General features: G+C 35.9%; 1 long non-coding RNA gene across 1 annotated transcript in view; it reads right to left on the reverse strand.

Annotated features, from left to right (window-relative positions):
- Positions 1-1,642, reverse strand: part of LOC103911111 (uncharacterized) — a 10,553-nt gene extending 8,911 nt beyond the window's left edge. The window contains exon 1 of the long non-coding RNA XR_661715.5: positions 1,357-1,642. This is a non-coding gene — a long non-coding RNA (uncharacterized lncRNA). The remainder of the gene's footprint in view (positions 1-1,356) is intronic.
- Positions 1,643-7,665: the final 6,023 nt, after the last annotated feature.

Genomic DNA, 7,665 nt, shown 5'->3' on the forward strand with positions numbered 1-7,665 from the left:
GTTAAGTCTGGCGGTGGGGGTGTAATGGTCTAGGGGATATTTTTTGGCACACTTTGGGTCCATTAGTACCAATTGAGCATCGTATCAACGCAACAGCCTAGTTGGCTAGAGTATTGTTGCTGACCATGTCCATACCTTTACGACCACAGTGTATCCATCTTCTGACGGCTACTTCCGGCAGGATAATGCGGCATGTCTTAGAGTGCGAATCATGTTAGATTGGTTTCTTGAACATGACAATGAGATCACTGTACTTAATAGAGCACCTTTGGAATGTGCAGCCGGAAAATCTGCAGCAACTGCAAGATGATATTATGTCAATATGGACCAAAATCTCTGAGGAATATTTCCAGTACCTTGTTGAATCTATATCCTGATGGATAAAGGCATTTCTGACAGAAAAAGAGGGTCCAACCCAGTACTAGTAAGGTGTACCTATTAAAGTGGCCAATGATTGTTTTATATATATATATATATATATATATATATATATATATATATATATATATATATATATATATATGTATATGTATATATATATATATATATATATATATATATATATATATATGTATATATATATATATATATATATATATATATATATATATATATATATATATATATATATACTTGTGTTACAATTTTGTTTAGCTCTACTATACTATTTAACTAAGTAGTATTATATACTAAGTTCTTTTCTTTTTTTTGTCACACATAAAGTTGAACATAATCCTCAATCTTACAAGAGTAAATAATATTGAACTGGTTGTTTTTGGTGTTTTTCTATTTATAAAGAATTATTTTGTAAGTAGGTAGAAGTACGTGGCTGCTTGGATTAAAAAAGAAATGCAAGGACTGGTTTTCTTTACCCATGCAGTGTTCCCACTTTTTTCTTTTTTTTTATTTTATTTTTCTTTTGTTTACCCCTAACCTGTTTGCATTCCAGCTGGCCCTAAACCTAATTCTAACAATTAGCTATTCCTAAAATCAGAAAGAAATGATAGGTTAATATCAGTGATAAAGAAGTGCCTTACTTAGCTTAAAAGCCTAAACTGTAAACTAGTTCCTCAGATCTTTGGTTGATTGAAATGTTGTTCCAGAATCAGCAAAGATGATGATCCAAGAAAATGTTGCACTTGATAAGATCCAGTCTTGCAGAAGGGCTAACCGCCAAACTATTACGCTGCTTAAAATGAATAAAGCCAGGTTCGTAGATTTAATAAAGATTCTTCTTACTATATAAAGCCAGGAAGTAATACGTCTCAAATCAATTAAAAATACAACTATCCCTCGTGTAATAGCACTTCACAGGCATGCAGATGATCTTTTATGAGCGCTTGCACTTGGACTCACCCTAAACTTGTCATCGAACTCCTTTCGTCTGTAGATGGAGCATTCAGCAAATCCCTTATCAGGGGGTCAAGAGTTAAAATGTGCCGCACCGTAAGAATTATCCTGTGCGCCGTGTGGGTTTGAACGCTCCTTATGTTAGTGCTGCATGGAGTGAGTGATTTTAATTCAAACAGGGAAGTTCTTCATGTAATTAACCTTGAAGCCTGCCCCCACCCCTCTTTTAATTTAAGTCGTGTGCTTCACTGCAGGGTGTTTTTTTTTTTTCCTTTTTCTCCCTCACTCGCTCTCATGCTCTCAATCTATCGCTTACTTGGTAATTTTTTTTAGGTTAACATAGATCATGGTGTTTTAGACCTCTGCTGGCACCTCAGGGTATGAGTCTAAGAGATCAGAGTGTATCTGTGCAGACCTCATTCTAATACAGTTGGATAACCTGGAGGATAATCGCTGAGATGTGGACGCTGTCAAAGATCTTGCATACGTGTATTGTTTAGAATATACCATAATATAAGACCCCCCCCCCCCCCCACCCTCACCCCACCAAAAATTAATCATCCAACTTTACCTCATTGAAAATATGTGTCTTAGCCTCCATTTTTTTTTTTTTTTTTTAGCAAAAACGATTCATAAGTTGTTCCATGTTTCATTTCAGATGACACATCCACTAGTGGGTGCTGTCTACATTTTTATAAATCTGTAATATGTTACTTAGGATATGTTTTGTTTTACATTTCAGACACGCATCCATATTTTAAATGTCCACAAGAAGGATTTCACCTAGTAAGCCACTAACTGAAACCCTTCCCCAAACCCAACCTATAGTGTCTTCTAAGAAAAAAAGAATTTTGTGGAGCAGTGCTTCACCAGACTCAACCTAAAGTGCTCTGGAGATGACACCCTACAACATGAGCTACAGAGCAAACTGACCATATTAGAAAAAAGTTATCCATATGGAAATAGAAATGTAAGAAAAAAAAAAAAGAAAAAAAAACACATTTGTTACAAATCATAGACACTATTAAAGGCTGGTTTATACCTCTGCGTTGACTGTTCGCCGGGACCCACAGTGCCTGCCTTGCGCATAGCTGTACATTTATACTTCTGCATGCTGTTTGTGTTGCTTTGAAATAACTTTTACAAAATGCTAGCTGGCAGTGGGTTTCTCTGTGTCAAGTTTCGTCGTTAGTGTTTTGTGTTTACTGAATTCTACCTTAATGTACTAGTAGCTAAAATTCAGTCATTTAGGGGCGGGAGCCAGCAGACATGCAACAACTTTAATCATATGGCGAAGTACAAAACAACAGTTTCCATCTGGAGCTCCTTATGGGACTCGACACTTGTAAACACTTACTTCATCAGGCTCGCGACTCTCAGAACCGGCCACACTCGTCACAGCTACCAAGCTGTCAATTCACAGAGCTTGCGCTACACTTCATTGTGATGTGTAGTTGTAGTTGCGATGTAGCATTTTTCAAGTGGTGTGCGTCACTGTCGACGAGGGCTATGGGACAACGCAAAAACTGCGCCAGAGCATACATGTGCGCTTCACACAGAAGCACAAATCAGCCTTAAGGTGTTTTGTGGTATTTATTTGGTCTAGTACAAAGGCAAGCAGAAAAAAAAAATCCTGAATAAATATTTGTCAATAAAATATCACTGTAACTTCCATTAGTGTCGAAAGACTACAAGTTAGCATCATACTGCCCAATGGCTCTCATTTTACCTAGAAAGCTAGCAGCTTTTTTTTTACAGTTTCACACACACACACACAAAAAAAAAAAATAAAATAAAATAAATAAATAAAATAAATAAATAAATAAATAAATAAATAAATAAATAAATAAATAAATAAATAAATAAATAAATAAATAAGAAGCATTTTAGAAGCATTAGTCTGGTTAACACAATCCCTTACATATTGTCTTATAATCTAGTTATATGCATTTAAGATACAACTACGCTAATTCCTGTTTTTTTTATTTTTTATATATATATATATTATTGTATCAAAATGGTTCAAATCAAAGCCAGAGCAAAACATTTGTATCAACACTTTTTTTCATGAATGAATCTGCTCTCTAAACAAATTATTTCAGTCAGTGATTTAGGGATTAGTTATTCAAAGCAATCCCTTTGATTTGTTTCTAAATGAATATGCAATTTTTTTTAAATAATCAGTTGAATGAATAATTTAACAAGATACTAATAATGATTTGTGTTATCTACTGGTGAATTGCGATTTAGTAATTTGTAACTTCCACATTCACACAGTGGGTATTACTGTCATATCACAGCAAGACGGTTGCTAGTTCGAGCCTCGGCTGAGTCAGGTGGCATTTCTGTGAGGAGTTTGCATGTTCTTCACGCTTTCGCGTAGGTTTCCTCCAGGTGCTCCTGTTTCCACCACAGTCCAAAGACATGCGGTGCAGGTGAATTGGGTAGACTAAATTATCCTCTGTCTATGTGTGTGAATGAGTGTGTTTGGATGTTTCCCAGAGATGGGCTGCAGCTAGAAGGACATCCAGTGCGTAAAATATTTGCTGGATAAAGTGATTCATTCCGCTGTGGCGACCTCGGATTAATAAAGGACTAAGCTGAAAATAAAATGAATGAATGAACATTCACACTTCGTGCAACATGCGGCGACAAAGCAACAAGCAACTATATATTTTAATGGAGTGCAAGCGGCTTTTGGCAACCTTTAACTATGTAAGCAACAGTGACCATTGTTGACCAGATGTGGTCAAGTTGAGCTAGGTGACAAAGTTGAGAATTTTTTGCATTCGTTCACACAGAATGCATTTTTCATCTCCAGCTACCTAGTTTAAATTGTTTTCTACTGTTTTCTGCTGGACAGAACAATGCAATCTCAAGGCAATTGGTAACTTTTTGATTTAGTGACTAATTCATATGAATTTAAACAGTCTAATTTGAACAATTTAGTATAATTTGCTCATCACCCAATGACGGTTGGGGTTAGGGGTGGGGTTGGGTTGGGTGCCACATCTCCTTTTTAAAATCATACATTTTCGTACGACTGAACTCGTACAAATTCGTACGAATTAGCCACTAAACTGACAAAATGTAAAATACTTACGTTTTTTCTTGAGATCAGGCTGGAAAAATAGTTTGACCATTATGCTCGCGGCTTGCATCTTTTGAAGCACCACGCATGTAAACTTCATGTTTTCTACATGATTTTTCAACAATCTTTGAACAATCTTTCAGTGGACCAATCAGAAGAGCTCAGAGGCAACTATTGTGAGCTTCTGTTTGTAGTGTAAAGTTGGCATGACAACATGTTTTATTATCCGTTATATCATGGTGGAGGAGGCGCTCATTGTGGCTTTGTCCAGATATCCTGAGTTATGTGATGTATCTTCAAGTGCTTATCAAAAGATAAGCCTATAAGATTCCTATTTCTAACGGGTTCATTGTAGTCATTATTACATCATATTCATAATATTGTGTCACCATTAGACATATTAAATAAGTTGCCACATTGACAGAGAACATACGTGTCATGTTCACCTTTGTAATTAAGCATTTTATGCACTGATTCCATTTTTATTTAGTGTTTTACCTGAACAATGTTTATTTTCAGTGAGGCACAAACTCATTTTCTCTCAGTAAATATATATATCATAAACGTTACTTAAAAAACCTCAAGGCATGAATGCCCACTATCGAGTTCAATCGCTACCTAGCGTGTCAGACACCTACAAAGGCACAATATACAGTCAGCAAAATATAGTTTAATTTGCATTATTATTATTATTATTATTATTATTGGTCAGTATTGCACACCCTGAACTAGGTTTTACCTCTTTGTCAGTAGTAAGTTTTTAATTTTATAAAATGTAATAAAATTACCACTTACTCATTTACAAATTCTAAAAAGTACAGGCCAGGATAAGAACATTATTTAACCCATTGACGTTTTATTTTCACAAAAGTGATGTCAAACAAATTGACATTTACTATTGCTCATTTGACTATTGCATTTAGTAGGCTTCTTATGTATATGACATTACTCTTGGAAATGCAATTTATAGACAAACTGAATAAAAGGTATTCTTTATAAAAATTAATATTATGTGTATTTGACTTTTTTGTGTGTGTGTATGAGATCTGTATTACTATATATTATTTTTATTATTATTTATTTATTTTTTTACCCATGTTTTGCCCCGCTTTTATTTAAATGTGAAGTAATACGATATTCGCAATTTATACTCTTCATTTTCCTCTCAGTGGAGATATTAATCTCTGTCCAGCAGAGGGAGTGTGTAATTTACAGAACATCTATTGTCCTCCTCAAATGCAAATGCTCCCTTTCCCCATGTTTTACAGCAGGAAACAAGTGCAAAATCACCTCATTACCAGACATAAAACTATAAATCATGACAAATTGAATCCTTCTTAAATCTAGAGTGTGTAATTGGACATTTTACACCAAGCACAATGCATTGTGCGAGTTCTATTGACTTGGAATGAATTACTGATGTTTATTTGCGCTGATAGAGTTATGCAGATTTTCAGCCATTACTATTCCCTGTGCTTTTCAAAAATGACTTCAATAAAAGAACAAATAAATGCTTTTCCCTTCGCTGTGCCAGGAGCACGGGCATAACTCAGACACGGACTAACTGTGGAGGTGATAATTCTGCTTAGATGAGATGTAGCGGTGTAGTGTTAATCACGATGAACAAGCACAGGCTTGTTCTCAATAACAGAGAACCTTTCTCATTTCAAGTTCACACACACATACGTACACACACAGACCAAAGTGTGAAATGAATTGTTCGTTGCATATGGAAAGCTTCATTCACTTAACAGCCGCTCCATTTTCAGCTCTGAACCTGCATTTTATCCACCGCAAACCAGATGCTAAATATACTAAAATAGCACTGCGCTATGAGTATTTACAGTAAATTAAGTCAATGCTATTCTTTTACTGAAAATACACCCCCTTTCTATGTAAATTAGGCTCTGTTTGTGCTATTAGCTTGACACAATTAATGTTTTGCAGAAGCTAATGTTGTGTAAGTGTAATTTATTCTTGCTGAAATCTCTGCATAGCAATCCATTTATGTGATATACTCTATAGCAATCTGTGCTAGTGGCTTTCAGCCTTACCTCTTGTTCTCCTTTCAGTTCGGAGAGGACATTTTATTTGTTTTTATTGAAGAGTCAGAAAGGCATTGTAATGGAAGACATACTAGTGGATGGTTTTGTAATGCATTATACTGAACAGGCCTTCCGATCCTCTCAAGATAGGAGTTTTTAAGGTAGTTGTGATGTGCTAATGTTGATCATTTGGCAATTTTAACCAGCAGATGGGAGCGTTGTTGATTCATTTCAGATGGATGCGTCAACAAAGTCTTTCACAAGTGCATTTTCCGACAACAAACAGATATCACTGTGGTTAGTTCAAGGCGATAATCACAGCCCTTCTCTTTCTATTGTACCTGCAGCTTCGGTTTCCGAGCTGTGATCAGTTTTTCCTCTCATTGTGTCTGTGTGTCATTTTGCGTCGTCTCACTTGGTCCGAAGTTTCCTGATTGATCCAGAGAGATACGCAGCGCGGCAGATGCCGCTCTAATTATACAGTTGTTTTAAGGTTGTCAGGTTGCAACAAGGAGGAAATCATCAAGGGAGGAGTTTTGATGGACGGAGGGTGTATTTCAAGCATCTGGCAACCGCGGCAGCTGCTGTACCATATCCCTGCTGCCAGCTTTCTGGCTAAATAAATATCGCCTCAATCCATCTTGTAATGGCAAGTGTAAATTACTGCAGCACGTCAATAACTGGTTTACTATGATGTTTCTTTGCCGCCATTTCTAGCTGTATATTGATTTCACGTAGCTGTTAAATGGCACCGGTACTATTTCTCTGGAGTGGGACTTTTTTTTTTTCTGTCTCTAAGTGTTTAGTGTTGAATTGTGGTCAGGAGGGAAATATAATCTTTTTATTGACCAGCCATTATCTCGGTTTGTTTATAGTGGGGTATGAAATTATATTTATATTCAGGAAATGAATAGTTTTTTGCTAAATAATCAATTCGCTTTCCAGTTGGACAACATGTTTAGATTTAAAACTGCTTGTAATTGTTAGGAAATATAGAAGTAATGGTTTAGTATTGTCTGTGTGTGTGTGTGTCTCTGTGTCTGCAGGCCCATGCAGCCTATTAAAAAAGGTGGTCCATTTTTCTAAAAAAAGTGGACCTTTTAGCAGGTATTCACCTCATTTTCTATTCAATTATGCATTTTAGTGACATTTTAAGAACTAATATTTCCTGGATCAGCT

The sequence above is a fragment of the Danio rerio genome, chromosome 5 (assembly GCF_049306965.1).
Source record: "Danio rerio strain Tuebingen ecotype United States chromosome 5, GRCz12tu, whole genome shotgun sequence".
Taxonomy (NCBI): Eukaryota; Metazoa; Chordata; class Actinopteri; order Cypriniformes; family Danionidae; genus Danio; species Danio rerio.